The sequence below is a fragment of the Ischnura elegans genome, chromosome 7 (genome assembly GCF_921293095.1).
Source record: "Ischnura elegans chromosome 7, ioIscEleg1.1, whole genome shotgun sequence".
NCBI lineage: Eukaryota > Metazoa > Arthropoda > Insecta > Odonata > Coenagrionidae > Ischnura > Ischnura elegans.
Window position 1 is genome coordinate 36588043 of NC_060252.1, and position 7756 is coordinate 36595798.

At 36.1% G+C, this 7756-nt stretch overlaps 1 long non-coding RNA gene across 1 annotated transcript; it reads left to right on the forward strand.

Moving 5' to 3' along the window:
• Positions 1-252: 252 nt before the first annotated feature.
• On the forward strand, positions 253-2788 carry LOC124162360. The gene is made up of 3 exons (XR_006865544.1): positions 253-294; positions 399-469; positions 2526-2788. It is a non-coding gene; the product is annotated as an uncharacterized LOC124162360 (long non-coding RNA).
• Positions 2789-7756: the final 4968 nt, after the last annotated feature.

A 7756-nucleotide genomic window follows, 5' to 3' on the forward strand; every position in this document is an offset into this window, starting at 1 on the left:
GTCAGCACTAGAGAGCAGCACAGGTTTCAACCATCGTAATGTGAATGCACGATAGTTCCGACGACGGCTCGGACGATCGTAATGTGAACGAGGCATAAGTCCGTGGTCTAAACCATAGAGCATCTGGAGAGGGCGTTAGGTGAAAAAAGTGAAGCCAGCAGAAAGCTGTTTACCCGATGCGCTTTTGTTCGTCCGCCATATTCCATTACCCCGCTCGCTCGTTTTCCAATAAAGGTACGTGTTAAGAAAATCACCTAATTTTCAGTATACCGAGGCTGCTGAAGCATTCTGAAGGTATGCTGATTTTCTAGAATTCATCTTAATACTGGTATATTATTATCTCCTTTAAAAAGTGAGTATTTAATCTAGAAAACGACATGTTTATTCAACCTTCGCAGATGGTTTGCTGCGCGGCTTACGGGTGCAGTAATTGCCCCGGTAAAAAGATACGTGGACTCACATTCCACCGGTAAGTGGCAAAATGGTCAATTATTAGTAATATCTATATCATTGGCTTGAAGTGCATGGTCAACCTTGTTAATTGTCTATGTATGTGCCGCGTGCAGCAGGTGGACTCATGTGCGGCAGTGTACTGGTTATTTGTTACTTATCCTTGTCAGTGCTAAAATTGTATTATACTATGTTGAATTTTGTCATGAGTGATAATGCTTATCGTAATGAAGTAAGATATTTAAAAATATCCGTTCTTTTTCGGAACTCTTTTCATCCCTGCGTACCATCGCTGGTGAACATTTTTGTGTATTGACATAATGGTACAAAAATTTGTGTGCCAATTCGCGGTACAAGTTGTGCGATGTGAGTGAATTTCGTGCTTCATTGAACACTTGGTGTTCAGATATTAGGTCTATTTAGAGCGGAGATACGCATGGCACTCTTAGCCACCGAAATTCGACATTAGTTAAAAATCATAACACATGTACAGGAATTTGTGGTTCTCAACCAAGCATTGGCAAATTAATGTTGTTTTCTACAAATTGTGGAAATTAGATCTAAAATGCAAAATTGTTAAGTTATTATACTGGCCTTACGTCTGGCCTGGCGTCTCATGTTGTGAAAGGAATGCTTAGCAATAATTCAATTATCGACCGAAAAGTTATTATGATCATTAGCGATGACCAGTAACAGCACTTTCTCAGCAAAAAAAGAACACGACCTTCTTCCTCTGTTGATGGGTTGACATACACCTTAATTGATCTTATTTAGAAATAAAATGCTTAGTCATAAAAATATTGTTGTAAAAGCATAAGTTGATATGTATTAATGAACCACTTTACATGCCCAGAATGTGTTATTTCTTGTTTCATAGCCCATTCATGTCAACTAATCTCATAGAAAGTGGAGGGAACATTCTAATTAGTTTTTGCTGAGTTACAGAAATCTCTGGTTAATATCATTTTTCATTTTGCTCTTGTTCATTTTTTTTGCTCGTAGGTGTTTTTTATATTTGTTTTTGTGATTACAACTTTGCTGAAGCAACAGCTCCTTGCTATGCTGTGATTATGCTATGATCTATGCTATGATCAAGTTGGTGCCTCTTTCATTTTTTTTTCAAGTTAGTGCCCCTTTCATTGCTTCTTTGTGAATGTATTCATCATGATCAATCATGTGTTCGTCTTTTTTGCAATTTGAAAAAAATAAGTAATTACCCTGTATAAGGCGATGAAAGTTTGTGGCACATATGGTGGTTTCCTACTAACTACTCGCCCAGAACTCATGATCTGTCAATGAATTTCCCCCTTTGACTCAACATATCTGTCTTTCGTTACAATTATCACTTCAATTTTAATCAATGTGAATAACACTCATTAAGGTTATTGCTTACGATACAATAAACAATTTTTTAGGCTATATGTACACTAGGTGCACGCATATGTCACACCACTACAATACATAGCAAACAAAAGTATGCACCTATTTTGTACCACACATGTGCACCATAATGTCAAGTTACTCAAATACTAGCTTGCAAAAATTCAATTTCATTACTTTCATTGTTTTGGCATTAAAGGGTGACAAAAATATTGCATATTTTAGACAACATTAAATGGAATAGGATTATTTTGTATATGTGTAATAAATTGTTCCCAATTTGATAAGGACCAACTCTGTTTACCACCAGTGTGGAAGTGCGGTGGCCTAGTGGATAGACCATTGGGCTACTGCTTGAAGTGTGACACCTTTTGACACATCCAACAGGAATTCATGCATTTTGTGGTGGTCAAAGAAAGTAATCAGCCCTCCTATTCTGAATATCTTGCATTCAATCACTTGTTTAATTAGCGACGAACTTCAAAATGAACTCGAAATTGAAATTTCTCGTTCATTGTTCTCCTGATGAAGTAGAAACTTAAGTGATAGCATTTTTCATAAATATCTAGAGGTTTATCTTGATTGGTGATGCTAAGCATTTGATATATCACACAGATTCTGCCCATTGAAATTGTCAAATAATTCCTATTTAGGCTTAATATAGCTAAAGAATTTATGCATATTTTTAATTGCAGGTTCAGCTAATCCAGTAGCCGATGTAATTGAGGCTGTATGAATGTACAAACATTGGAAATAATCCCGGAGGTGTGGCGGCCTTCATCATGTATTCATAATTCTCTTGCCAATCTGAATATATCTTAATAGAATTTTACATCATGTCTGCCTGAGATTTATTGTGAATTTGGTTACTTTGCATTGATTGTATAAATAATCAGTTTCAATAGCATTGTTTAATCATTCTGCAAATCTGAAAATGTAACATTTGATGGGTGTGTACATTATATAAGTTGGAAAATGGGAATTTTTTCTTTTTTAATACCTCCTACAACGATTCCATTTAACACAGCTGTTACCCACTGTGCATGTTCGTCTGATTTCGGGGAAGGAAAATAATTTCTGATTTGTCAGCACTTGAAATTCATCAGACCCATCCTCAATTTCTTAACACAGTATTGCTTTCATGGCAGTTTACTCGGAATTGTAAGCGAAATCTCTTTCGAGCTTGTCTCTTAGATGACATTTTACTTTCCTAATGCTCAAATTTTTCCTTTGATGAGGAAGCCCTTTTGATTAATGGCCATGAGGTTATTAACAGTAGTTTCGGAAATGATTTACACTGTGTAACACTTAGATATTGAAGTTACATATCCGAAAAAAATGTCCGGCGCCAAGAATTGAAGCTTGACTTCGCTGTGTTTAAAATTTTCTCATCAATACTTTTTGTAGAGCATTCATAAGTAATGGTAGGCATGATTCCCGATGTAATGTTTTAAGTCTTGCTAAACCATATTATTTTCCTTGAATCACGATTTATGTATATTTTTGACGGATTGTTAGCCAAATAAAATCTTGTAGTGCACGCAATAGCAATTAAACGTGATTATTATCGTAGCAGTCAGTGTCCTCCCATTCCTCTCTCGTCCATTTATCCTTTTATATTTACTTTCATAATTGAATTTGGTTTAAAACATTCTATTGTAAATATCAGAAGTTATATACTTTAAGGGTTCACATGAATTCATCAGATATTTTTCAGCTTACAGCCGAAAATTAGTTGCTATTGTCGCAAGTGACTTGTCGTGCGTCATATTTTTAATTTGCCGCACCGTGGTTGAATCGTCTATTTCATCCAAAAGATTTTATTTATTTAAAAGATCCGGTTTTATATTCAACAAATAATCTTCGCTCATCGGTGGGAACGGGTTTTTCCGGCTGTCAGTTGGGAAAATATTGAATTTCCTTTGACGAATATCCCATAAGGAACCATGTATTTCTGCTTCACCCGGGGTAAAGGAATATGGCGGACGGGCTGAAGTGCCACGCCCCCCTGGCTTCACTTTCCTACCGTGGGAGGGGTAGCTAACGCCCTCTCCAGATGCTCTATGGTCTAAACACACCAAGGTTGAGTGCGTGCGTGCATCTTGCAAGTGCATTTTTTAATAATAACGGAATAAGGATGACGGCCACCCTCACCATGACCATTGCATGGATGTGGTGAATATTTCCCACTGAGTTTTACTTAATGATTTTCTTAGTGAACAAGTGGTGTGCTCGAAACTGTGTTAACATTGCTAACTCGAGAAACTTCTCCTGTCCAGGTAATTAAAGCACTTGGTTTGCCTATGTTTGGCATTCAAATTTCAGGATACGCCAGAAACTCAGGGGCAAGTCTACATTAGCTTTTATATCTTTTATTCAAGATTAACTCATAATTTCCTGTTTTTGATTGGTTGAAAATAGAATATTTTTTAAAATCAAATTCATCGTTTCAGCCGTAAATACACCTGTTAAATTTGAATTATGGATGCCGCAAATTTTTCGTACCTTGCGGTGTGCAATAAAAATATAGAGAGAGAGGAGGATTCATAAGCAAAGAAGAAGGAATATGTCGTGGAATATTTGTAAACAAGATTTCGACTGAATGAAATCAATCATGCCAAAAATATTTTCACGCGCTTTATGCGAAGAATTTTTTTCCAAAATACCTGAGAAAGTGGAATCAAAGCTCGAGGACAGATGAGCATTTCAAAGACACGTTTAGAAGCTGGTTGCAGAAGGAATTAAATTCCCCCCAGAAGTATATAAATATCTTCCTATCACATCTACGGAGTGCAAATGATTACCATGCATGCATGCACAGTCGGCGATATATGAAGTATGTAAAAATGATCATTCATTAATCTCAATCATCATGCATTTAACGGCGGAGTTTTAATTCAGGATTTCATTCCAGGCAAGATGGAATTACGTGTATGCTTAAAATTATTATAAATTAGCACGAAATATTGGACCTATTTCCATAATTTTCAAAAATCTACGAACAGATGCTTTGGATACATCAAATGCAATTATTAATGTGATTGCAATTTTCATGGCAGGTATCGATGAAAGACTTATCTATCGACTTAAAGTGATAAAAATCCCTGTCCTACGGCTGAGTTAAATAATGAAGCCTTCAGCCAATATTGCATGGACATAGCGGAGCTGTACATCGAGCTTTATGGTTGGCATTACATGCTCCTCATGATACAAGAAGTGCTGATTCATGGAACAGCAATTGCCAAATAATCCTTTCTTACAATTGAAGTTTTAACGGAGCATTGGAGGCAAGGAACATAGACATGAGGACATTCCGAGAGCACCGTGCAGGAAAACCCTCAAGGTTGTTAAATAATAAAGATATCTTTCGAAGGGTCCTTTTAATATCTGAACAATACATTTTAATTACACCAGAAGTTTAAAAAAAAACGAGGTCGGCCTATCAGGTGAGGTGAAAATCTGCAAATTTTAAGTGATTCGCATAGCGTCAAAGAGTCAGGTGGGGTGACATCGGACAACGATTATTCTAAAATTCGTTTTATTAGGGATACGTAAAAGTGGTTTTATTAAAATTTGAACATTACTATCCTCAATTTCCTTAATATCAGTCACTTTTTTTTAATCTAATGTGACTTTTCAAATACATGGAAGCCAAAAATGTATAAGTGTGAATAGTTTTTTTCCGATTTCGGTATCTTGCCGACTACGCTAATGGTCGCGGGTTGAAATCTCGACTATTTCATGTCGTAAGTTCTATCATAGCTTTTAACTACAATTGATATATCTTTTACTATAAAATTATATTGTTTTAAGTTCTCCATGAACAGCACGTCATCGCCAATCGCAATGACAATCTATATCGATAATTTTCTAAAAATTGTTTAACTAATAGCATCTCAAAAAATGCTAAAAATGAAGAGATAGCGTAAAAATAATGCGAAAATCAGGTTCAGCCGATCAAAATCAGCATAGAAATTCCATTTTTGTTTCTCATTTAGATAAAATTACGACGCCATTAATTTTGGCCAGCTTTTTTCGATTTGGGACCACTGTGCGGCGTGAGTGAACAACCTAATCAGAGAGAGATTGCGATATATAATAGAAGTTGAATAAAAATTTGAATAAGGAAATCCATGAAAAAATTCGGCGATTTCATAATAACTCGTTCCTTCATAATGATCTCCTTAGAAATACTACTCATTCTCGAAATTAATCGGCACATCTTGTGAAACACACATGTGTCTATCTTTTAATCTCTCTTTCAGCCATACGAAGCGGAGAACGAAGTTATTTTTCCTGACTTTTGGTGATGCGATGTATATTTCTGATGATTTCGCGCGGCTGCTGACGGTTAGAAAGCGTGGACGAGTTTTGAATAGATTTTTGATGAAATCGCTTAGATATATTCATATTACATGCCGTGGATTGTTCATGTGTGTGAAGGCAGGTGAGTAGCGCTCGGCAAGAAGGGCCTAAAGGCACTTCCCTTAAAAGTAAAACCACAAGAACTAAGATCGAATCAAACAGCGATTCAACCGAGCAAGTCATATCCCTCTACACGATAATCTAATCAACCTTTACGATGGCTCTAAAGGGAGACCGGTTGCTCATTTGTCACCGAAAAGGCAGAGAGATATATTCTCCCTATGCAGGACCAGAGTTAGGTGAAAAGATGCCCTAGGCTATTCCAATTAAGAGACCCTTTCACCTCCCATTTTGAAGTTTGTAATTTACGTCAGAGGCAAAAAAAGTATATCATTACTGCGACACACAGTAAGGAGACAAACTGTATCACGAAATTTTAACCGTGGATAGCTGATGTCAGCAGGAAGCGAAATTACGAATTATGTCTAGGTTGAAAACGATTTTGAAACTACGGAAACTTTGCGCCCGGATTGGTCGCGAGTTTGCCCTGTTGCCGGATGCATTATATTCGTCGCCATCTCCGGCAGGGAAAGCTTTCGAAGTCAAGATTTTTCCAGAACATCCGGCAATAGAGCAAGCACGCGGCAAATCGGAGCGCTTGGCTCGGAGTTTCAGTAGTTTAAAAATGGTGCGTTTTCGACCCCAACGTCATCGGTAATATTGGTTCCTGGTGGCATCAGCTATCCAAGGTTAAAATATCGCGACACAGTTTTTCTTTACCTTGAATACCAATATATTACATGAAAGATACAGTGATTGTAACTAACTTTTACAAAAATACTGTCTGACCCGGCAAAACGTTGTTTTCCCATGTAAATTATTTTTATGGAGTTTTTTGATGGTCAATTAAAAAATAACAAACTTATTGTAAATGCGTGGGGATGTGATATATTACTGAAAGTAGAATGGCGCGCTGTGAACGATGACGACCTTAAAAAAATAACACACACCAAACATTCATTTTTTTAATTCATTGTACTTTTACTATATTAATCAATAAATTTTAAAGTACATCTCTATCACAAATTATGACAAAAAAGAAGCATTTTCAGTTTCAAATGATTCTCAAAAAATTTTCACGCATGTGTATTATAGTGTTAAAAAATGGCCGAAAAAAGATTAAGGCCCTAAACTTTAGTGAGTGAGAGAAAGCTTTTTGAACTTATTAACGACTATAATAGAGTATTTATTTGGTAACTAAACGTAGAAAGACATGTCAAACAAAATAAAACAATACTGACGGTCGTAAATGGGGACAGTAAGCCAAAAAAGCTAAAATTTCACGATTTTTAGGAATATGTTTTTCAAAATTCATTTGAAATCACTTGAAAACCGAAAATAAAATGAAAGAATAAGATTGTGTTTTAATTTCTCTTCACAATGGTATATGTTTCAACTATATGTGACCCTTATCATTAATTAAAAGATGCAAAAAAAAGGTCTGCAGTCATTAAAAACGAAGTTTACATGTATTTTTTATGGAAATGACTCAGGACTCATT